The sequence below is a fragment of the Porites lutea genome, chromosome 2 (assembly GCF_958299795.1).
Source record: "Porites lutea chromosome 2, jaPorLute2.1, whole genome shotgun sequence".
NCBI lineage: Eukaryota > Metazoa > Cnidaria > Anthozoa > Scleractinia > Poritidae > Porites > Porites lutea.
In genome coordinates, this window is record NC_133202.1 from 1,641,234 (window position 1) to 1,664,000 (window position 22,767).

At 37.9% G+C, this 22,767-nt stretch overlaps 1 protein-coding gene and 1 long non-coding RNA gene across 2 annotated transcripts in view; one reads left to right on the top strand and one right to left on the bottom strand.

The window, feature by feature from the left end:
* Window positions 1-22,767, bottom strand: part of LOC140929174 (uncharacterized) — a 203,655-nt gene that overhangs the window by 97,624 nt on the left and 83,264 nt on the right. The gene's annotated exons all lie outside the window — the stretch shown is intronic.
* LOC140927339 (uncharacterized) lies at window positions 621-3,465 on the top strand. The gene is made up of 2 exons (XR_012164558.1): window positions 621-1,538; window positions 2,138-3,465. It is a non-coding gene; the product is annotated as an uncharacterized lncRNA (long non-coding RNA).

Below are 22,767 nucleotides of genomic sequence, written 5' to 3' on the forward strand. Positions count from 1 at the left end.
CCCGAATGTTCCGCACGTGATTTCAATATAACATTACATGATGCGTCACGCAAACTAAACGCTGGGAGGGCGTTACAGTACAATATCCCTCGGTATTGATAGCAAACAAAGACCCAGCCATCATGTCCATATATTTTCTGATTCATAAGTAAAAGGTTTTTAAAATTTCGAACGCCTGCCACGCACGCTAAAAATGACACGACATGTAAACAATCGAAAACATATTTTGGAAACAATAAACAACTGGTCAGCGGGCTTTCCCTATGCACATGCTCTTTGGTGTCGTCCTTTTGGCGTCCATTTGAAAGTACTGCAACGGTTGCGAACATGCCAGTTTCTTTGAGGATCAGGAGTCTTGTATTATACTTCTCGACAGCATCAAAGGACATTCAAGGTGTTGTTACTAATTATTTTCCAACTATGAGCCGTCGTTGATCCATCACTTCGCTCTTGAAGTTCGTCGTGAAGAATCGGAGACAGAAGCCTCGTGAGGCGCAACGGTTTTCAAGATGAACTGCACAAATATAACAAACGCTCTCCAAGAATCAAGACTTTGCTGGAAAAGCCGATAGTAAGACCAGGTAAGCCGCCCTGATTCGCTCTTTTTCTAACAAATGCAAAAGACTGAGCTATTTTAACCACGTTTGATGAAACAGAATTCAGGTCACTCAAGTCCACCTTGTCGGAAGGCTTTGAAGAACGGGTCATTAGATGCTTTTAATTTTATTATCTAATGATAAGGAAATAAGTGACCCTGTATTCTGTAGTTAAGCCAGTGGAGGAGTTAAAAAGCACTTTTTTCATCCCCTCACTGTCCCCTATTTAAAACAGGGAGAATGATAAACATATCTAATGAAAAAACCTTAAAGCCATTTCAACTAAAGAAGATGGTAAGGATGGTGTGGTCTGGTTATACATTTACACTGTAGATTTCAGTATTTGTTCTGTTTTAAGTAAGGTTTACCTTACCAATGTATTATTTCTCTTGTCTGATAAATAAGTGCAAAAAAGATGCATTAAAAATAGAGAAATTTAAAACCCTTTTAACCCTAAGATCAAAATTTGAATGCTCATTTGTTGCCCCTATTCATTTCCTACAGAAGTAGTGGGAAGAAGTTGATAAAATATCAAGCAAATTGTGTGATCATGTCCATAATTCTCATGAACACTCTGTTTTACAAAGCATTGATATTACAAGGAGAAATTTGATGCTGATCACTCTTAAGACTTAAAGGGTTGAAAGAATAATGTGAATTATAATAATAAAGTTATGCATAAAATTAGGAAATAGAATTTTAGGTTGCAGAATTCTGCAGGTGTGATTGAGGTAAGAAGGTCTGTCAGTCAATTTGCTCCCACAATTACTCAGAACTGTGTGTAAATAAACTTGGTGCTCCAAGTCAACCAGTTTTAATTTAATAACATTTCTCCTATGGCAGAAATAGAAAGGCGGGCACCCTTTTGGTAGTGAACAAGGTTCTGCGGCATTGATCAGAGTGCTAAGAGGACTACAGGACGAATTTATCACTATTGTAGAGGTAGGTGTTGTGGGAATACAATGTTTTTCCTGATATTGTGATACAAAATACCACAGGAGTGCTACAAACTCAACCGTACATTGAACCCTAAATGCTTGGGAAGCCCAGATACAAGTGGAAGTCAGACAAAATTGAGATGCAATTTAGCTTTTGTTATGAAGGTATCCCTTGGGGGCCATTCCCCTCACCAGACTACACCAAATCTCACAGAATAATAATGGCTACATAATACTTAATAAATTTTGATTTACAGCTGCAAAATTTCTTGATTGGTGAGAAATACATGTACTAAAATAATCTCCTTGTATCTGGACATGCACACTGTAATTACCTCCTCAATGATGTGTGAATGTATTAGACATAATTATGCTGTCATTCTTTCTCCCATAACATAAAGGAAGCATAATTTCAACAAACTATAATTTATACAGTATACCATACATGCATACCTGAAAACTGGAAAGAAGTAATTAAACCAACGTTTTTTTGACAATAGTATTGTTATGACCATACTGACTTTTTATGTGTACGCACTGTTTGTTGTGTTTTGATTATTGTTTTTATCATTTCTAAAATTACAACATTTGTTTTTATTGCAGAGGGATGCAGATGTTGACAGGAAAATTCAGGATTTTGTTGTGACAAAGGGAGGCATTATTTGCCAGTTTCCTCAGAAGAAGATTGATGCAGTGATAATATTGCTTGGGTGTTTTTATGTATTTAATGTATCATACACCCAATGCGAAGCCATCTTGACTTTTCTAGATCAGGCATTGCTTGAAAGTGGACTAGGGTAGACACTTGTCAATGTTTCCTCCCTTTTTTAATGACTTGGCAAATACCTCAGTTCTTGCTGAATGTTAATTTAGGACAACCTCGCAAGGTGTAGCCAAATTGTCAAAATTTTTTTCATGGAAGTTTTCTTTCACTCTTATAGACCAAGATTTGGCAAGATTTTTTAAACATAATATCTGTGGAGTAAAATATAGTTTAAAACATTTGCCAAGTCATTAAGGGCTGGGCTGGTTTACTAGTAAGATACAGAGTCGGAACTGTAATCAAAAGCATAGAGTGTTGATCTAGATATAACACTAACAGGGTATAATTACTCCAATTATGACTCCTTGATGTTTGATCTATCAAGAATTTTGACTGGTAAGTGGTTTATCCTTCGACGATTACACCCTTGCTTAATCTGATTTTCTACATCATAAGCAGAATCTGAAGAGTAGAAAGTTGTGATGACTCCAATTCCATCAAGCTTCTAGTTATGACTTCCCTTGCAACTCTGATTTTTGATTTTCACTAGGTGATGAGTGCTCTGACTATGACCCTGACTTTGTCACGAGTGAAAACCACCCTTCAAAAGGATTAGGTCAAGTCATTAAAGGCTCGCACTAGCAAGGTAGACAGAGTCAGAGTCATAATCAGAAGCTTGAGAATTGATATAGCTAAAGCATCTTAGTTCATTATTGCTCTTACAACTCTTTTGCTTCAATCTAATGTACATTGTCGGAATTGTTTGCTGGAGAACTTGACCAGCTCTGACAATCTTTTATTTTTTTTTGTCAAAAGGGGAGTTATAAAAGAAACCTTAATTGACTCCAATTCTGGTGAGCTTTAATTAACGAAACCCTTTACAACTCCAATTTTTGATTTTCGCTATAGGTTTTAAGTGTTCCTATGATGCTGATTATGATTTTGACCTTCTCTTTTGTGAAAACCGTTTTAAGAAGTAGTTACTTTGATCGCACCGAAGACAAGTGTCTCTTGGCCAATTTAATTCCTCCAATAATTCTAAATGTTCAATCTAGAAAAGTTGAGATTAACTGAAGATAATATTACATAAATAGGTTGGAATACGCATTGTTATGATGTACACAGATCACAGTAACTTATTCAGAACTGAATAAATGTTTGAAATAAGCCTTAGCTTGGTTTCATTATTTACCAATACCCTAATTAAGGGAAATTTTCTGTAGGCCCCCACCCAAATTAAAAAAACCATAATGGCCCAATATGGGGCTGAATCGGCTACTTTTGGAGGGGTAGTTTTTAAGAGGGCCAGAATTTGAGGGGGCTGTTTTGGCTACTCGAAAATCCAAAATGGCCCTAGTGTTTTTGTTTTTTGGGGCCGAATTGGCTCTTTTCATTTTACAGTGTAATGACTGGAAAAAAGATGAGCGATAGGATTTAATGTGTTCACGTGCACTTGTGGCAAGGAGACTGCGAACAAAATGTTTATTCAAAAGTAACAAATGGATTCTGAATAGTCGTAAACCTTGTTTCAGTGATTTTTAGATCAATAAAAATCAGGAATTAACTCTTTAGAAATTTTAACCAAATGTAATACCAAAAACTCTTTGTAAGTTTTTTTTTTCGCTTCAAAAGTCTTTGAAAACATTACAGCTTATAAACAAAATTAAAGCGTGGAATGTAATTAACAATAAATATATATCTTGCCTGGAACTCGTACTTTAGTCGGGAGACCTTCGGGAGTCTCAAAATTGGACTTTTCAGCCAATTTTGTTTCCAAGATTTCAGCGCAGAAACAGCGCAAGATACAAAACTTCCCGAGCTATCACTGCAGAGGGGTAAACTTGATAGACTGTAATGTGTCATGTATAGATCGGAATTCTAAAAGAGCGCTTTTATAAAAAGATAGAAGGCGTTGAAAATTTTAGGGATGACCGATTTTGCTCATTTAAACGATTATTTCTTGCTGTAAAACTTTCAATTCTAAAATCTGCTCTATACATGACACACTAGACGTTTTGACTGATCATTTATTAATAAATTCACAGAGTGCTGTTTTCTATTCTTTGGACACAAAATCACGATTTCCCAATTTGGTAAAACTGTGGCTTAAAGCATTGCCGTAAAGCGCGATATACCAAGTAAAACACAACCCTCCTAGATTTCCTTTCTTTTATTGTTGTCTCTGTAAAATGTATCTACATCACCCCTAAAACACTGAAAACAGCCGAGATATAAGCGTTTTAAGAGCAAATGTCTGTAAAAATCGAGCAAAATCGAAATTTCGCGGCCACAGTCAAAAAATCATTTTCGCTCATATCTTGTCCATAGATAGGCATAAGTAAGTAACTAAACGTGGTGTAGTTTGTTTTTCAAAAGGCCGCTTGGATTTAGAGAAAATCGACAAAATCAATTTTCGTGGTCGGCGACTTGAAAACAACCAAAATTTGAGGCAAAATGAGGCGGTCTCAATACTTCGCTCGCACGCACACAGGAAGAAAGCGGGGTAAAATATTTCCCGATAAATCAATTTATAAAGGGTTCTACTTCTGTTCTGGTGATGAATTCTTATCTTAACGATAATCTGGAAGATAAACAATGTTATTTTAGTTTGGGTTCCTTTTCGACTAAACGAAATTTAAATTTAGGCTGAAAGTTGCGTTTTATATTTTAGGCATGTGCTACACCTTGGTTTTGCCTGAAACTCAAGTCATTTGTTATTTAAACATTGTGCTAAAACATGTGTAAGAATTGGCCTGGGTAATTAAATTTGTACTTCACACGAGCCTTCTGAAGTTGAATAAATTTTGCTTGAAATATGAGACTTTTCAAGAAAATCGGTTGGTTGTTGCTCGACAAGTCACGATGGCTGGGCTCTCCAAAGGAAACTTAACTCACAATCGCACTTGTATTAAAGACATTTGTACTGAAACGATAATTTTTGGTACCTCAAATGCGTTTTCTCGTTCTTGTCAACTGGCATTGCGCCTTGTCCCATGCTAATCAACCGAAGATCCAAAAACTCGAGGAAACGTGGTGCGTGAAAATTAACCTCAAACCGAACATGGCCTATCTTTTCCGCAGTCACACTTTTACATCCAATGCCATTTAAAAATTCTAGGTCTCACAAAAACTGCGATTTTGATAGTGAAACCTCTTTGGTCATAAAATGTCTGGTCAAAGTGTTGCGTGACAGTATTCACAGGCTTCGCAATCTAACCATTTGAGCGACGCCTTTTTTTAATGTTCTTGTCAGAAGTAGCATATTATGCTACTAACAATCCAAATCATCTTTTTTTTTTCCTTTTTTCCTAAGTTTTCATAAAGAGTGCTTCCATACAATACTAAATAAGTCCAAACTTATCGTTTTTTCACGTCAACTTTCCCCCTTTGCCTTGTATGTGCCTTTGATTGACTTCAGGCTTCAATCTCTAGCTATTTCACCGCGTTATTACCTATCAAGCGGCTGTCTTTCCTCTCGCATATGCAAGTTCCATTTTTTTGGATAACAGTTTTCGTAAACATTCTGCAATTATCTTTCAGTATATATATTTTTTCTAATCTGAACATGGTTATTCACACTCTTGTTTCAGTCTGTTTATATACAGAGGAACCCCGCCTTGCGACCACCCCCTTTATGCGACCACCTCTTGCCTCAGCTCACCTCCCATAGTCTTTCCACCCAGACGTGAAAATCTCCGAGTCATTTTATTATTTTGAAGACCTCTTTAATGCGACCACCTCGGTTTCACGACCAGGATTTTATGGCCCAACGCTGGTCGCATCAACGGGGTTCCATTGTATTGAAATTAATAATAATAATAATAATAATAATAATAATAACAATAACAATAATAACAATAATAATTAATAATTGAAATTAATGTATAGAGGATATTACACGGTGGCGCGAAGATATGACTTTTATTTTCGAGTGGCAAAACAATATTTTACGAAAGCTTACGGACGAGCGCAGCGAGTGAGTAAAATATTGTTTTTGCCACGAGAAAGTAAAATTCATATCTTCAAGCCGGCGTGTAATGTTCTTTTTATTATATAGACAAAAAGACATCGATAAAATAATAGATTTTCATTTGCCAAAAAGTAATTGTGACGGCTCAAATTTACAGTACAGCGATATAAGACATTGTTTACAATAATCTTGAGAAATAACACTGAGCTGAATAGGGCTCTACAATGACAAAATATAAGCAAAGCTTTGAAAAATGTGTAATTAAAATTCAAAGGACGCAAGACACCTACAAATTTTGGAGGGAAATTACAAAAATTACGTCATCGATAAACTCACGTGTGAGATTATGGAAAATAAACCACTCGGGTCTCGGATGTAGTTTTTATGAATATTTTCCAGTAAAACACTCGTGTCTATATAATAAAAAGATTTAAAATTTAGGCCCCGCTTATATGAAGAAAATTTGTCTCGAGCAGAAGGGTCACCCGCCTATCCGAGCTTCCCTTAATAGGGAGAGGGCATGATCTCAGACTAAGCTTCCCTGGAAGAGGCAACGTTTCACACATTTCCTTTCTGAAAACATGGCGAACCGTTTAAATTACAAAAAGTTTGCTCGGATAGAAGGGTGACCCACTTTGTCCAGTCACCCTTTTTGTAATGGTAGGGTCAGCCTCCTAGCCGGGCCAACGTTTCTCCGTAGGCACTTAACGCGCTTTTCATTGAACAAAAATTCCTGTTTGAAATTTCGGAAAAACCACGTGCCCAGTGGAAGGTACATTCCAGTTGCAGAGACCAAACCAAACGAAGCCACCGCGAGTTTGGTTATCGTGCTTGTAAGCAGGATACAGATAATTGGTCCTAGGGAAAATAATTTTGTCAAATGGAAGGAGACATTTCGGTCCGACCGTCTAGATCAAATCCGATCCGTATCGGTAAAGGGCTCGCATAGCCAAGGCGAGACAATTAGAGCAAGCGCAAAGGCCGGTTGGGGTCAATGTTTTTTTTTCTCTTGGCTAGGAGGGTGACTCTCCTACACGAGACAGGTTTTCTCCATATAAAGGGAATTAAAACTTTCGGATACAAAACTTGTAATAGAGAAGGAATCAGAAAAAATTTCAAAATTCTCAAAAAAAACAATATTGAAGCCCTTGTAATTTCGATCGAAAAGACTACTCAAGTTGCCCTGTGGACTGGACCGAACAGTTGTTATAATTATATGGCGCTGCAAAGAACTTAGTGATTTAGATAGCCTAAAAGGGTTTTCAATGTATTTAGGAGGAAACTGTCGTTGGGTGCCCCTGTCAACTATCGCCTAACGCTACCACTACTTTCTTTACCCACATAGTTTTTTTTCAGTTCTACTCTCGGTTATTTGCCATTTTCTGAGTGTGCGCTTTGGTACCGGTCTTGAGACTGAAACTTTGTGGCTCGTCAGAAGTTTATGATCAGAACTCTTGAAAAGGAAGTCTCCGACCATCTTCACACTCAAGGAGAGGTTTGTACACTTGAAAATAGCGCTACGTCATCTACCACTCCACAAGGCCGCCCTGCCTGGATAGCATTTCCCCAATTACTTTGAAATATTTTCTTAGTTGCGTGTGCTAATGTAAGTTTTTAATGCTGGTTAGCCTGTGCAAGCATTTGAAAAGGGGGAGACAGGGTTTAGAGCGAATTGCTTACCTAACATCATTGAGCAAGAGTTACAGCGTAACCCTTTCGACGGATTCTTCTATCCCCTAGTACACAAGTAAGATTCAGAGCCACCCTTCCCCAAAATATACGTATAAAATAACGTGATTTTTTTTATTGTAAAACGCTTTCGAGATCATTTATCCAGGTTGTCCAAATTTTAAAACCTACTCAGTGTTCGTGTGTACTGGCAGGGTGTATGATATTAATGTTTTCCAAATCGGTCAGTGTAGAACGCAGACTGCGGACTGCGGACTGCAGACTGCGGACCAGGGGTAAAATGCAGACTGAGTGTAAAATGCAGACTGCAGACTGAGAGTAAAACGCAGGCTGGGGTAAAATGCAGACCGAGCATAAACTGTAGTCGTGGAAGGGTTCAAGGGCCAAAAACTTCCGCAAATACATGTAAACGAACTCTTACTTGACGACTTCTGCTTTCACAAATCCATTCAGGACTTTCTTCTCTAGAACGTCGTCGACGACCCAAAAACATAATCGCAATCTTGAACTTTTTTTCCGTCCGAGAGACCTCACGTTTCAACTTTAGCCGCGAAGTTTTCGATATACGTGACCAGTGACCGTGAATTGGTAACACCACGATGTTTACGCTTAAATGAAAGCTGCTGACCCCAAATACTGTACAGGAAGAATTATGGCGTTATAAGGGGAGTAAATCATTCCAACAACGAAGAAAGATGTTCTGCAGGAAATTTGGATGACCTTCTATGAAAGTATTGCAAATCAAGGTACACAGACTTAAGCTGTTCGGATGTTCATTGAAACGTCTGGCGAATGTGCAATGCACTTCGACTAGGAAGCGAAGTGTGTAACTGATATACCGGCTAGCTATTTCACCAATTTGGAGAAGAAGGAGCACAAATGTTTAAAAAAGTCTACAGTCTTTATTCTGCATTTTGCACCTAGCCTGCGTTTTACGCTCAGTCTGCAGTCTGCATTTTACACTCAGTCTGCATTTTACCCCTGGTCCGCAGTCTGCAGTCTGCTGTCCGCAGTCTGCGTTTTACACTGACCGTTTTCCAAATTCCTTAATGGTCATTGCTTTTATCACACGCGCAGGTGTCCGAAAAACTGACCACCACTTTACTCTTTCAAATCAAGTACTGTTGGCAGCCAGACTATGCAACCTTTCAGTTGTTGTATAATTGAAGAAATAACTTTGGAAACATCAAAGAAATGTATAAACAATTTTGTTTTCTGTTCGAAGGATGATGTTCATTGTCACGCAACACCACTCCTTGTCTTCTCGCACTTCCTCCCTGTATGTTGTAACTGATTCTATTAAATGGTAAGAACATCTTTCAAATCGCCGAAAATGTCTTAAAAACATATTTTTCTCGTGAAATATTTTGTTCAACCACCTTAAGAATTTAGATCATAACGCTCATTCGGTTTGAGTGACATTTTAATGACCTGGCCCATCTCCAATGACCTCTCGTTAGAGGTCAAATTACAAAATGCCTTAGCGCAAGCAGAATTTTGGAGCTCGAGAGTAGAAACAGTAAAACAAGTGCCCCAAACTATAAAGGTAAGTTAATTTCTATTGCATGTTAGCAAATTAACTATCGTACTATAGAGGTACATCAGGTTTCTTCTCAAGAAATGCCAATGATCCCTTTCGGCAACAGCAAGCCGTTGGTGAATTATGCAGATGTGTCATATTTCACTCAAAATTTGTTCAAGTTCAGAAGGTTCGTATGAAGCGCAAATTAAATTACCCAAGCCAGTTCTTACATATGTTTTAGTACAATGTTTAACTAACTTATAGCTTGAGTTTCAGGAAAAGCCAAGGTGTAGCACTTGCCTAAAAATTAAATCGCGACTTTAGGTCTAAATTTAAACTTCGTTGAGTTGAAAAAGAACCAAAACTAAAATAAAATTGTTTACCTTCCACATTATCGTTAAGATAAGAATTAACCGCCATACTAGGGTTAAAACACTTTATAAATTGATTTGTCGGGGAATATTTTACCCCGCTTTCTTCCTTTTTGCGTGCGAGCGAAGTTTTGAGACCGCCTCATTTTGCCTCAAATTTTGGTTGTTTTCAAGTCGCCGACCACGAAAATTGATTTTGTCGATTTTCTCCAAATCCAAGCGGCCTTTTGAAAAACAAACTACACCACGTTCAGTTACTTACTAATAACTATCTATGGACAAGATATGAGCGAAATTTAATTTTTGACCGTGGCCACCGGTTGCTCGATTTTTACAGACATTCGCTCTTAAATGATGTAGCACAAGCAACATTTTCCCTAATGAATTTATATATAGATAGGTGTCCTCCGCGGCCTTAATACAGCTGCATTTATGCTTGATTTCTAAACCATGCCACGCTCCAGTTCCTCTCTACTCTGGCACAGCTGGGGGACACAAAGTGGACAGTGGTTTACACTCGTCCTTGGGAAAAACGACGTCTGTCTCGTCCTCTCTAAAAAAAAATAGAAGTAAAAGAAGCATAGTGGATCAACACTCCAACACATTAACACGTGTACATAGGGAATGGGTATCAATGATAACCAGCGGCCGAACCATAATATATATATTTCACATTCACGAGTGGCCCATAGGAGCCTTTCTTTCGTAATATCACTCCATATCCTCCACATATAACATGACAAACTCTTCAATCTGATTGGCTATTGACAGTCGCATTTCAGCATGATTGGACAGTGTAATCAGACGGTGCGTGACACGTGCGCAGTTACACTTGAATGCTGTTTCTTACTTAATATTTTGATTTATCCAGGAGTAAAGGCAAAGCTCTCGTTAATATACTTATAATTTAATCAAGAAATACAATCGCGTATTGCTAAACGGCGAAGTCTACAAGAATGGCCCAAAAAATATCAATAGATCTAATAAGCAAAAAAATACAACTTTGCACTTGCAGTACAATTTTTTGTACATTTCTTTGCCGTTGTTAGTGTTGCAACGTGGAACTTCCTAGTTATACTTTCTATGGAGAAAATGTCGTACGTGCTCCCAAAGAAATTTGGTACTTGTATTCCTGTTCGCTTTTTTACATTGGTATGCCTGTGGTACGGACGGGTGCGCGTACGGTCACGTGACTACAAGTCACTACCAAAATATTTCGGATGCATAGATAACCAAATTTTCTTACCCACGGTGCTCTGCTGTGCGTGCTTAACATACGTAAGAGCTCCGCTACAAATTAGCAAACAACCAAAGGGTTATGTACTACTTTCATTCGCAGGGCTTTAATTCAATTTCATTAAAAAAATACTTTAAGACTATCATTATGGGCGTATTGTTAATTTTTCTTTGTGTGGGAGGGGGGTGTTTGCTGGCTTTTTTGTTTTGTTTTTTTCATGTTGAGTACAGTTACTGATTAATGAGGTTACAAAATTTGGACTGTTCATTTTTGTCTGTGAACGTACGACAGGATATAAAATTACTCAAATACAGGATATGTTGACCGAATTAAATGTTCAGTCATGTTACCATTTAAAATTTCCAGAAATAAGAGAAACGGATCAATAGCTTTCTTTGAAATGACACGAAAGTGTTATTTTTTATTGACTCTTAGCAAGAAACCAATCTACTTAGTGATATTAAAGGAAACAAGCTGACAACTGGTTTTACCTTGCAACAAGCCTCAACAGCAATTCAACCCTCTCAGAAGGATCATCCTTGATTCGGTCAACAATGGTGAAGCGTTGGGTGCTGTGTCCTTGTAATGTTGTTCCTCCCGCTTTCCACCGTGGGTGATCGCTTCGGGTCACTGAGTTATTAAAAAGTTGGTCGACATTTGTAAAGTGCTGAGTGCTGTGTCCTTGTAATGTTGTTCCTCCTGCTTTCCACGGTGCTCTTTTCAGACCTTTTTACAGGAAGGATACGAAAGGATCACCTTTGTGTTACCCAAAATAAAAGAATCTTTTTTCGCTGTAACGAAAACAATTGCAGGTAGGAAATAACGCTGACCCAACTCCAATTCTTTTTCCAAAACCTAAATTTGCCATAAACCGTTGGTGAGACATTACATACACCTCAAATTGATCATCATCATGAAAGGAGAAAGGAAAGAAAAGATGAAAATGTTACCTCTTACAACATTTCCGATGTACTTTGCTTTATATTATCTCACCAAACTCATGATTTTTTTTAATTCTAAGCTACTAACCCTCTGTATTTGCACAGACGTACCTACCCTTATAGGAATGTTGTGCATTATAATGACACAACTATCAATATTCCCCTTGCAAGTCCAGTATTAAGTTACAGTGCGACTACTGTAACCTGGGCCACCTAAACAAAGTTGACCAATCGGATTGCAAACTTTAGTCACAAGAAGTGGTTTACACTTAGGTCCTCAAAGGAAAACTCGGTAAAAACTAAAAACTAGTTAATAAATGTAAGACTATGAAAAAATTAGAGAAAGAAATAGAAATAAAAATATATATATATACATATAGATATATTTGATTGAGTACATATAGGTGTGCATATACATATCACACAATTGCTTTAGAAAGGCAAAATTTAAAAGAAGACAGTGTCTCTGCTTCCCTCAGGGATGTGTCTAAACGGTTCCAAATATTAGAATTAAAATTAACCGAGGACCAGTGACCCCAGCGTCTTGTGGCACTGGATTTGCAAATGTTATTTCTTGATCGTGTATAATAATGATGATTACTGTACATTCAACTCACTGACTATCTCTTTCCTGATTGGCCGAAAGCGTACAGTGAATTTTCGAAATCAGCGCCTGGGACGTCATCTAGCTGCAGATTATACAATAATCATGTCAAGAACTCTCAAGGTCACGAGTAATCATGTTATGTATGACCGGGGGAAAGGTTTCTAAGGGTAATCATGTCAAGTTCGCGCGCTTTGTGTTGCTTGCCGTCAGTGAAGAAGCAAATACTTGATTTTCAAGTTTGCTTCGTTGACCGAACAAGACATCGAAAAAGTAGTTGAAGGCAAGGACTCCCAAAGCACAAAAAAGGTCGACGAAGGTGGCAAAGGAGCTGTTTGCTGATTACGTGAAAGAGAAAAAACTGAGAGAACTTGAGGTATTTTTACACGTTTCGAAAAAAATTATCAGTTCCTCTTACTGTCGTGACCATTTTTTTTTGTTCAATGTATAATAAAACAATTATTAGATTCAGTTTTTGTGATATCCAGCATAATCAAGGTCTCGGTAAGGGTTATCAGCCTCAGCCGAACCCCTAACTCGACCTTGATTATTCTGGATATTGCAAACCGAATCTAATAATTGTTTAAAAATGAAACTGAGATCGAGCAGCAAAAATGATTATCAAGTAACTTGTGCATAAAAATAGCTTAATGTTCCATTCTACATCTCGGATACAGAAGAATGCGCAAGAACATCTAAAATGAGGCGGGTTGCTTTATTTTGCAAAACTTTTAGATCAGACATCAAGGAGAAATTTCCCCCACCACCCCAAATGATATTCCCGTAGTAAAAAAGAGGTAAGATAAAACTATTAAAAAACGAACTTCTAGCGTTGAGGGGGATGTAAGACTTAATACGCCTTAAAAGACCTAACTTTTTGTTGATCTTACCACAAATATAGTCAATGTGGTCATTCCAGGTAAACTGGTTGTTGATCACAATACGAAAGAATCGGATTTTGCTTTCTTATTGCTTCGGGTGACTTTACATACAACACCTAGGAGACATATTTGTTTGACACGAGCAGTTATTTTGTCATCTACCGGCAATTTCGCAGCTACCATTGCCGCATTTTGTGCAATAACAAGCGATCTCAAGTCAAACATACAAAAATTTACACTTTTCGCCTCCGTCGACGCTCTTACGTACCTCTCAGGAAACATGGGTTTTCTTCAGCAGGTTCCCCGGCAAAAGGTCACGTCTGTAGGTTGTAACCGGTTGGTTACGATCCATGCGGATGTTGTTGATTTTGTTTCGTGATATTAATGATTGACAACTAACTTTCTCGGAATATATTGTCAATTTCCTGTCATCCAATTGGTCAACTTTGTCTAGGTGGCCCCGGTTATAGTAGTCGCACTGCAGGGCGACTACACGAACGGACGCCACCCAAACAAAATTTTGAGACAAATATTGAGGTTAGCCAATCACAAATCAAAATCTGAACAATGAAATTGGGCATAATTGTACTCAGAGCCAGTACAAAATACGTCGCGAACCATAATTCTCAAGGATATAAAGAATTTGGAAACGTGACTTTAGTGTATTATACTATTATTCAAGCTGAAAAATGTTTTTCACTTTTGACAACGTCTGGGTTTTCCGGAATCAAAGCCAGCAGTAAAAAAAGTTGAGCAATTCGAACCCAAGGCGACGGCCGCTCATTTCACGGCAAACAGTGCTGAGCGAGTGAATCACAGTGTCTTTGATCTGATGAGAGCACTATCAACTAAGATAGATGTAATGAAAATTATAATACATACGCACTCGCCCAGCTTGGCCCGCAAAAACAAAACTGAGAATGACTCAAGACTGCTCAAGAATAGCGATGGAAATCGCCATGGTTAGAGGAATCTTTGTCCAGGGAACGAGGCAGACATTGCTTCATTCGTGCAAGTGACAAGAATGAGGAAGATTAGAAAAAATCTTCGAAGCAAACTAGTCACGGTGATTGCCCCAAACTCGGTTCCAGCAACGAACCTAATGAAACACAGAAACAACTTCGGATCGAAATCCACCAATCAAAAAGCACGACCTTTGCAACTCAGGGTAGGTTCCTTTGGGATGATCCGGATCAGGATTGTTGATCCAAGATCACTTGGATCATAGTAGATCAAATGAACTGATGAATACTTGTCCAGAGTGGATTCATCGGTTCATTTGATCTACTATGATCCAAGTGATCTTGGATCAACAAAGCTGATCCGGATCATCCCAAAGGAACGCACACTCAGTTAAGTAAACATCTGTTTCATAGGGCCCTAAGATTCAGATTGTTCAAAATTTCCTTACTGTTGGCTTTGATTCCGGCCAACCCAGACGTTAACAAAACATTTTTTTTTAGCTTGATTTACACAAACGTCATAATTACATCCTGCTCACGGATAAGATACCCCTGCTCACGGATAAGATACTCGAAGTAATGGATAAAAAGCAGATAACAGCACTAGTACTATTAGATCTATCCAAAGCCTTCGACAGTATAGACCATGCAAGGTTGCTCCACAAACTCTCCATCTTAGGAGCCTCACCCTCTACTGTCAAATGGTTCAAGAGCTATTTAACTGGTCGCAGGCAATACGTGAGAATAGGCTCCGCCTACTCTGACACTCTACCTTTAACTCAAGGAGTTCGTCAAGGCGCAATCCTATCACCATTGTTGTTCTGCATTGGTCTCAACGATTTGCCCACGGGCACCGACGTTTTGCAACCTAGAATCGTATGTGGATGACTCAAAGCTATTCATGTCATTTCCTCTCGTTGAGCTTGATGCTGCCATTGAAAAGCTCGAACAAGACCTTCACAGAGTAGCTCAATGGTGCTGTGAGAACCATCTACTTATCAATCCCGATAAAACTAAACTCCTTTTCCTCGGTACCAGACAGATGTTAAGCAGGTTACCAGAAGACCCTAGAGTGGTATTCTTAGGTAAAACACTGAAGCCAACAGACTCTGCTAAAGACTTGGGAGTCTTTCTTGACCCCCATCTGACCTACGATCACCATATTTCATGTGTAGTGTCCTCTTGTTTCGCAAAGCTTTGCCAAATAAATAGAGTCAAAAGGAGCTTCGACAAGGAAACACTAGAGTTGTTAATAACGTCATTAGTCTTTAGTAAGATGCTTTACTGCTCATGAAATACTACACTCCAGAATATAAACAGATTAAAATCTATTCAGAATTTTGCCAGCAAGATCGTAACAAACTCTAGGAAGTTTGACCACGTAACACCTTTGCTTCGAGAGCTAAACTGGCTTTCTGTTAAAGAACAATTATTCTATAGAGACTCCGTTTTGACCTTTAAATGTCAGAACGATCTTGCGCCTCAATATTTAACGAGCAAGTTTACCAAGCGCTCAAATATACATACTCGTAACACTCGTACACGGAACTCTTTGCAGATTCCGCTATACAGAACGGCTATAGGCCAGCGCACATTTTCCTACAGAGGGGCCTATACTTGGAATAACTTGCATAATGAACTTAGGCAAAGTGCCTCATTGGCATCTTTCAAGCGCGCCCTGAAAGACACACTATTGAGGCAGACATTTCCTTCATAAGCTCTAGAATTTAGTAGAATACCATCATAAATTGTGATTTCGAGTTTTTATTGTCATTTTTGCTTTTATAAATTGTAAATAGTTTGTAAATAGTTCCTGAAAAACCTCACGAGGATGTTCTATTAAAGTTATTATTATTATTATTATTATTATTATAATTCCTAATATGAATATTGTATTATTGTATATCCTTTAGAAAAATGGTTCGCAACATATTTTGAACTGGCTTTGAGTGCGAAATCATGCGCAATTTCATTGTTTAGATCTCGACTTGTGATTGTCTAATTTCAAAATTTGTCTCACTTTTTGTCTGGGTGGCCTCTGTTCGAGTAGGCGCACTGTAACAACAACGAAGTAGAAAAAAAGAAAAAGCCTGAGGCATTACTTACCGCTACCAGGTGTTGTAGTTCCCACCGAGAGGCGCCTCAGGGGAGGTCTTGGTGGAGGTGTGCCGTAGGGGTCTTCAAACGTCAACCCTGCATGTTTAAGACAAAAATAGCTTATTTCGCTATGCTGTTGAAGACAGGAGACACTACTTTCTGACCCTGATTTGTTTTGTTTTGCATACAGAATTAAGTAATTTTTCACACTAACTGATCGTGGAAATAGATATTTAGGAAAAAAAATTATCGGTATTGGAAATGTAGAACGCTCATCACAAGTCTTCACACTCTTTGAAAGGCCTCCAGTCCAAAAAGATACCCTCTTCAAGACGCTTAATAGTGAAATTGTATACCGTGTTTAAGACTCAAGACCTTAAAAACCAAATCCTGTTCAGCGGCACATACCCGTATAGGCCAAATAAGGGAGTGCTCCCCCGGATGGTTTCCTTCAGGGGTATACGTGTACGCGCGGCTTATCGACATGAAAGGAGAAAAGAAAGAATCAATACCTCATCAATGCCTCACTCTTTGTTACAAAACGTGAGGCAAACTATCGATAAGAGTTGTAAAAGTGAGTTGAAGTTTATTAGTTTGTAACACTTTTAAAAGCTCCTCCTCAGTAATATTAGTGAATCGGGGAAAATAATAATGAAGAAGATGCTTTATTACACCAGCGACGAAAACAACACCGATAAAATGAAAGATGACGGCAAAGAAAGCAAAACGCGAATTTTCATTAGCCGTCTTAGACCTGATCACACTCACCCGGCCTGCGGTCTAAATAGGGTTAAAGTGTAGATAAGAGCAACACGTTAAGTTTCGCTGCAACGTTAATTTTTAAATCAACCGATCATACGTCATTACGTGGTGTCCCCCTCCCAATAAATTGATCATCAACACGAAAAGAGACAGAAAAAAAAAAGAACAGGTTGTTCGAGCATCAACAAAAAACCCAATAGCAGCTTTGATATGGGGTCTGAATAGAGTTGAAATGCAGATGACGCAGATAGGGTTAGAAAAAGACAAAACGTTAATGCTGAAACTTAATTTTTTTACATCAAATGAAGGAACAAGCACATAACAGGAAAAGTCTGAGGCATTACTAGCGTTGTGCCCCACACCCTATTCATTGTTCATCAACTTGAAAAGAGAAACAAACGCAACTGGTTGTTAAGCGTCATGATCAACAGGGGTCTGAAAAATAGGGTTAAGATCCAGATGGGGTTGAGATAGACAAAACGTTAAGTTTTGCAGCAACTTTATTTTTTACATCAACTGAAGCGACAAACATATAAAAGAAAAAGTCTGAGGCATTACTTACTACACGGTGCTCCCGTTCCTATTCATTGATCATAAACATGCAAAGAGAAAGAACGAACAGGTTGTCTTAGTATCACGATCAACAACAACAAAAAAGAATAGCGGCAATGATACGGGCATCTTTTTTTTTTACGCCCACTTCAAGATGGCTGCCACTTGCCGTTGTCGACTGGTAACTAGTATCAACACACGATTTAGTACTGGGATCTACCAGAAGAATTTGCTTTTGCTTCCGCTAAAAATGCCTCTTTAGTAGGCTTTAAACTCGTTCAGGACGTACGTTTCAAGGGTTCTTTTAGCTCACTGGAAATGTGGGCGTAAAAAAGATATCGCTTGCAAATTGCGCCCTTTTCACGTCGCTTTCGAGAGCAATGGAGACGAGATGAAAATAACTTCCTGTATGTTGTTGATAAGTAAATAAATAACTTGTATTGTACGTCAAATTTTCTTTTAAATTTTAAATTTATTATTATTATTTTTTAAATTTTTTTTTTTTTTTTTTCATCAGACACTAGTGAGCAGCACACGTACACTTCCAGCAAACATTTTTACGTGGAAGAAGGAGAAACCATACGCCAGAAAGCTACGAAAAATATTCGTTCCCCAGGCAAGAATCGAACTAACGACCTCCAAATTTTAACGGATGTAGTGCACTCTGCTAGTATAGTAGCATACCCGATCTAGAATTCGTAGATCGTGAGTTCGATTCTCGCCTAGGGCACGGAAATTTTTCGTAGCTTTCTGGCGTATGATTTCTCCTTTTCCCAAGTAAAAATGTCTACCACCTGTTTACTAGAACTGCACGTGTGCTGCACACTAGAGTCTGATGAAAATTTAAAATGAAAATTTAGAATGAAATAAAATTCAAATTCAACTCAATTAAAATTTAAAAAATTAAACTTAAATTCTTGGTCTAACAACGAAATTAAATTCTTGGTCTAACAACTCTCCAGTACGATCCTTGAAAAGAGTTTCTGCCTCGCGTGTTCGTCTCATCCCCAATGCTCTCGAAAGCGACGTGAAGTGGGCGTAATTTGCAAGCGATATCTTTTTTACGCCCACATTTCCAGTGAGCTAAAAGAACCCTTGAAACGTCTTTGACTTAGCAACTCAAGCCGCAGAGAAAAATAGAATTATAACTTCTCATACCAATGCGCCTGAGACAAAATCTCGAAGTCAATCTTTCCCTCAAAAGAACCGCTCGCGGCTCGACTTCTTCATTTTGCCAATTGTTATATTTAGACTTTCAATATCAACGCTTAAACGATCGTCACTTTTTGGAATCTAAGGGTCAAAACTGGCGCAAGAAGAAGAGGCCAGTTTGAACGAGTTTAAAGCCTACTAAAGAGGCATTTTTACCATTCGCCTGGTAGATCCTAGTACTAAATAGTGTGTTGATACTAGTTACCAGTCGACAATGGTAAGTGGCAGCCACCTTGCAGTGGGCGTAAAAAAAAAATGCACGATACGGGGTCTGGATAGGGTTAAAATGTAAATGGGAGGAAAGGGAGACAAAACGTTGCGTTTGGCAGCAACTTTAACAAGCATAGAACAGAAAAAGTCTGCAGCATTACTTACGTGGTACTCTCACTGCTATTCATTGATCATCAACGTGCAAAGAGAAAAAACGAACAGGTTGTTTAAGTATCACTATCAACAAAAAAAGAAATAGCAGCCACGATGTATGTGGTCTGGATCGGGTGAAAATGTAAATGGGAGTACAGGGAGACAAAACGTTGAGTTTTGCAGCAAATTTAATTTTACATCAACTGAAGCAACAAACACATAACATCAAAAACAATTCTGAAGCATTAGTAATTGTATTAGTAATAATATTGATCATCAAACATATAAAGGGTAAAAAAAACGAATAGCAACTATGGTACGGTGTCTGGAAAGGGTTAAAATGTAAATGGTAGAAGAGAGAGACAAAACGTTACGTTTGGCAGAAACTTTAATAAGCACAGAACAGAAGAAATCTGAGGCACTACTTACGTTGTGCTCCCGATGCCATTGCTCCATCAGGTAAAAAGAAAACGGAAAAACGATCAGGTTGTTTAGTCATCAACAAAAAAAACAATAGCAGCTATCATAAACTTTTTTTTTTATCCCAAAGTACTGGAAGGTAGTTTTGCTAAAAATCGTCTTACAATAGCTGAGGCAACGGGCACATAAAGGAAACAATATACTGTAGAAGAAATCAGAGGCATTACTTACCGGAACTATATCCGAGTTTGCGAGTTTCTGCCATGTTCATTGATGACCAGCGTGAACAAAAAAAGAAAGAGTTAACTGTGTTTTTGACCATCAATTAAATATACTTATAGGAACTTCGATATACCAAGGTTTGTAGCATAGACTGTAATGTAATGTTAATGCAGGCTTTATTAAGTTAAATACTTTGTCACAGAAAAGACTGTAACATAAGTTGTCCACTGTCAAACCAGAGTTGTCCTAAAGAACTGTAACGTATAGTAGAGTATACATACATATACACTGTAATTTTCAGGGAGTTATAATAACTCCTCTAGTGGGGCTAATTTAACTCCTTACAGTGGAGTTATTTTTCGTGGAGTTATTTTAACTCCAAAAAGGAGTTTAAAGAACTCTTTTTCAGGAGTAAAAGTGACCCCAGATATTGAGGAGTTAAAATAACCCCCAAAAAGGAGTTATCCTGTACCTAAAATTTTTACTCCACTTTCAGAGTTAAATTAACTCCAAAAAGAGTAAAAACAACCCATGTAAGGAGTACAAGTAACCCCATTTCGGAGTAATTTTAACTCCAGACTGGGAGTAAAAAGAACTCTTTTTCAGGAGTAAAAATGACCCCAAATTCGGAGTTAAATTAGGAGTTAAAATAACCCCAAAAAAGGGGTTATCCTGTACCTAAAATTTTTACTCCATTTTTGGAGTTATAATAACTCCCTAAAAATTACGGTGTACACTGTCTACAGGTATCCGTTACGACACCTGAAGGAGGCTCATGAGGTTATCCCTATGTTAAGATCTCTCCTCACAGACAACCCACCCAGCCCGGGAAAGGTTGGCAAGGACCACCGGCGTCTACGTCCACTATAATTTTGGAACTGAAAATTGGGTTCACCATGTGGACAAGCCCGCTGGTCAGTTTGCCGCATCTTTTTATATCAACCGAGGTAACGAGCACATAACAGAAAAAAAAAAAGAATCCGTCAGAGGCTTTACTCACTTTTGCTTCCTGACGTATTCATTCAAGATCAACATGAAAAAAGAAAAAGAACAGCGAGAAAACTTTTTATGAGAACCATCAACCAAGCGTTAATTCCAACCAATATATTTTGCTTATCACAGAGTAATATAAGTAATTGTCCAGTATATTATTATAATAATAATAACTTAATTATTATATTGCGCGCTTTCCATGAAATGATCAAGCGCGCATTACATGACTTCTATATATAATAATTTAAGATAGGGTATCTAACTACTAATTATTTATAATATACTATGATAAAATTAAAATATACAACATATGTTAAGATACTAGTAATTATCGTGATAAAAATTAAAAATTAATAAATTAATAAAAAGCTTCCCTAAAGAGGTGCGTTTTCAGATGGCACTTAAAAATCCCTAGATCTGTAATAGAACGAATCTCACGCGGTAATACATTCCAAAGTGCCGGAGCTGCGACCTGGAATGATCTTTCTCCTATTAAAAGTATACATAGATGGAGTGGTATATCATTATTATCAGGGACCAAATTAACCTTTTTGCTTAGTAATCTCATAACTTGCGAAGGAATACGTTAACATGGATAACCTGAAATCCTTTTCTCTTGGGTAACGATTAAAGTCTGTTTTCCCTCCACCACTTTTACAAAATGTTTTGCTGGTGATGGAGGGACAACTATAGCATGAAATGTGCTGGTGGAAATGTTTACTTACTTTTTGCTTCAGTAGTGTTAGGTATCACAGAAACTAGAATAAAAGCTGCATGTGATAATCTGGATTTCAATTCACTATAACTTTGAACAGCTGAAGGTGTTGGCATGTATATTGATGAGAATCTTAAATACACAATTATCGAAAAATGTTCTAATGAGGCTTTTCAGGCCCTTTGGGTTGAGTTACACCTACCCAAACATGCAAATATAATATGCGGAGTTGTTTATAGGCAGCATAATTCCCCAGAGCTTTTTTCAGGAATACTTTGATCGAACAGTCGAAAAACTCATCGCCTCTGGCAAGCAGATCTTTTTGATGGGTGATTTTAATATTAATCTCCTTCGGTTTCATGATTGAAAATACGCCCAAAACTTTATCTTATCCTTGCAAAGCTTCAACTTAACCCCGACAATTGACAAACCAACGAGAGTACATCATAACTCATATTCACTCATTGACAACATCTTTGCTGGTAATCTAGAAGATACCATAACAAGCGTCAGATCTAACTGATCACTTTTCTCAATTATGTATTCTTAACTCTTCTAATGACCTCTTTGACCTCCAAAGTAAAAAAATGCCTACTCCGTGACTTCTCTAATTATTCTGAGGCAAAATTCTTAAACGAACTGTCCCGACTTGACCTGACTGGCGCAGTCTCAGGACTGAATGACGTAAACAAATCTTTTTCTGTGTGTTTTATAATAAACGGAACAAACTTCTCAATAAGCACGCACCTTTTAAGCCAATATCAAAACGTAAGAAAAAGAGATTATTAAAACCCTGGGTAAAAAAGGTTAGACAAACAAACTAAGTCTATTCCAAGATATGGTGTAAAAATCTGGAATAGGTTACCATGTGAAATGCGTCAAATGTCCAAATATAACTTTAAAATCAATGTCCACGACACTTTACTCCGAATACTTTCAGAAGAAAATGATTGTACT